Here is a 3,478-nt window from a genome sequence, read left to right as displayed (position 1 = left end):
TCCTCAAATCTCAGCCTCCTGAGTAGCTAAGATTACAGGCGTGACCCACCTGCGCCTGGCTTCAGTTGACAATATCTTAAGTGTAAGTGATGTTAAATGTTTTTAAACATTAAATATTATTTGCAGGGTTAAAATGAAACATTGAAGTTACATGTCATGTGACATATACTGTGAAATACAGCAATATTGATGATTTATTAATCAAAACTTGCTCTGTAAAACATTTTAGAAAGTATAGTGTTAAAGTATGCTTATTTACTTGAATATTCTGTTTTCAATGTTTATGCATTTCTTTTTTTTTTTTTTTTTTTGGTTCTGGTTGTGGGGCCTGAACTCTGAGCCTGGGCACTGTCCCTCAGCTCTTCAGCTCAAGGCTAGCGCTCTATCACTTGAGCCACAATGCTACTTCTGGCTTTTTTGTTTTTGCTTATGTGGTGCTGAGGAATCGAACCCAGGGCCTCAGGCATGCAAGGCAAGCGCTCTACCACTGAGCCAACTTCCCAGCCCTATGGATTTCTTTTTCAAGTATGTACTAAGTGCTTGTTGTTCTCTCTTATGTATAAAGTATATTAACAAGTAGCAAAGAACTGAGTTCTGGAGGAGTTCATATTTTGGATACAGAGGTTAATGTACATAGTGGAATAACAGCCAAAATGAAGCCTTGAACTGACATCAAGAATAGAATAATTGGTATTTGTTTTCTGTAAGACATCACTTTCTTGTTTTAATTGAAAATACATTTTCTCTTGTCTCAGCACTCTACATTTATCTCATATATATATATATATATATATATATATATATATTTGTCTATGTGTGTGCCTGTCCATACATTTTCTCCCTGTCTTCATTTTAATAATTACATGTGAGGAATGGAGAATAAATTACTTCTAGATTCATTCACTTTTTGAATATATTTACTTGAGTCTTGATTTGAAAATTGCTAATGCTGTTTCCAGCCTAGTTACCCTGACTTGAAAATAATAGCAACAACTTTAGCAACACTAGCATTTCTTCTAGTCCTTACTTCTCTGGCTATGTAATTTTCTCAGATGATTCATACAAAGTGAAGAAACTGAAGGTGCTTCCCGCATAGGCATATGTGTATGTGACTGCATATGTGTTCCTGCATATGTGTATGTGCCAGCTCTAGAAAAAAAATCATTAATTTTCCTTTGTGCTTGAACCATCATTTTTTAAACTACTGTATCTCCAATCAAGTGCTCCTGTTCACTCCTTCCCACCTCCTTTTTTTCTGGTTCTGAGGATTGAACTCAGGGCCCTTGCACGTGCTAGCCACATACTCTACACTAAGCATGCACTCCAGCAGATTTCTGCTTTTCAGGGTCACAAATACAGTTTGTTCTCCTTATTAAATCTTGCTTCAGGGAAAACATGTTATCAGCCCTGCTGAATATGAATTTGAGTCAGCTTCCCTGTCAAGTGTCTGCCTTTTAAACTTTATCTGAGTGTGGTGTGAAAAGCTTTTCTCTTAGATGGATTTTAGTCCAGAAAACAAGTAGAAAGGAAGTATTTTGGGAGAGTGAATATTTACTGGTGCTTGTATGTTATGGGTCAGTGGTTTTCCAGCTGTTCTCTATAGTCACAGACCCCTTTCTGCTGGATCACTTTCTTGGTTTTTTTTTTTTTTTTAAATGGGGATAGAAGTGGAAGGTTCAGTGGCACATCCTTTTCTTTCTCCTTTTCCTGAGGGCTACCCTTGAGTGCCTTCTGTGAACCTCCTGGAGTTCTCTGACCATAGTTAAAAAAACTACCTATGTACTAACTTTTATCTGAAATGTAGAAATCTGATCCAAAAAGTCATAATCAAAATCTTAACTTTGAATCCATCAGAGAGCTGAGGCTGCCAGGAAGGAAACAAACTAGCTTAACATCCAAGGGAATGCAGGAACCTCTAGAGCTTTGACTTATCTGTTGGTGGAACTTTCCAGAAGGCAGATCTGCCACAAAACCAGGTAAACTGAATTCAGCTAATATTGTGAAGACATCATTGAAAGTCACTTGAGGCCATGGATCCTGCAGGATCCAGAGAAACATATTCACTAATTCTTCTTCACAGGCTTCATTGGAAACTCACTAAAATGATGATTCCAGGAAGTCTATCTGTGTCATAGCCTTGGAGGAGCAGACAAAGTGGTCTTGGACCTAGACTTCTACCGTCAGATAAGGAAGCCCACTCCTGAGACAGTAGAAGCCAGGGGTCGGGGTTTTCCTAAGACAAAACCAAGAGAAGTGTAACAACAAACATTCATCTCTCACTATCAGTCAAGATTAAAGTTTCCTATTAAAGTTTCCCTGTTTAAGCTGTCCGTTGCTATCTATTGCTGTGTAGCAAACCATCCCAGAATCTAGAAATCTGACATATAAGCAATTGATGCCACCCAGAATTCTGCATCCAGGACAATAGTGACTGGTCTTTTGCTCTCTTGCATGGTAGCTGCTGTTGCTGAAATGGCTAGAAGGACTTCTCCATTCTTATCATAGGTGTCACAGTATGGTTGGCTAGAACTGCTCAGGCTGGTTTTAAGGACGCATTTCTTGCTTATGTCAGATGTCTCCATTGTTCTTCACAGGAGAATAGATGAAAGATCCCTAGTCTGTTAGAGGCTAGATCACTGGGCACGTTACTTCCACGGCATTCTCTTGGTCAAGACAATTTTCCGAGCCAGGCCAAATTCAAAGGAAAGAATCTTTCTTTTGGGTGGAACAGCATGTGCTGCTCGGTGGCAGCAGCTTTGTAAATTACCTAATTTGCCATGCTTCCCACCATCCTTATCTCCCTCTGCATGGACTTTAAATTCCCTTCTATCTTCCTAACTAACCACCCAGAGAAAATGTACCACATCCTCCAAGACATATCCTGATGTCACCACTTTTATGAAAAGACTGATTGCATAATTTATCAAACAAATTTGGACACTTGGTGAGGAAAAGGGGCCATGAAAATGAGAGCAGGCATAGACTGGTATTGTTCTTAGAAAAGTAGGGCATATAATAACTGTTCCTGATTTTTATATTCCTGAATGATCTTTCCCTTCTGCCGAATTTGATCCTATCTTGATGGGACCAAATTTAGTGACCTGACATTCAAGCAATTTAAGCTACTCAGAATGCTACATCTGGGACTGTTCTTTTGCAAGGTATCTACTGTGCATCTACTGCATTGTATCTACAGAAGCAACATTATTCCTGATATTTTGAGTGAGAATAACTGTTAAAGCTCTGATTATTATTTCATCATCATTATTATTATTTTATTCCTGGTACTTTGAGTCCAGATAAGACTTACTCTTTTATTTCCCCTTGCCAAAGCATTTGGTATAGTGCTGTTCATCTACTAAACATTCTATTATTAGTTGAAGAAGAGAGTAGAAGACATTGAAACCTGCTGCTGCTGCTTCCTCCTCCCCCTCCCCCTTCTCCTCCCCCTTCCCCCTCTCCTTCACCCTTCCCTCTC

This window comes from Dipodomys ordii, unplaced genomic scaffold (genome assembly GCF_000151885.1).
Source record: "Dipodomys ordii isolate 6190 unplaced genomic scaffold, Dord_2.0 Scaffold3, whole genome shotgun sequence".
In the NCBI taxonomy this organism is placed as follows: Eukaryota; Metazoa; Chordata; class Mammalia; order Rodentia; family Heteromyidae; genus Dipodomys; species Dipodomys ordii.
This window is presented reverse-complemented; position numbering follows the sequence as displayed.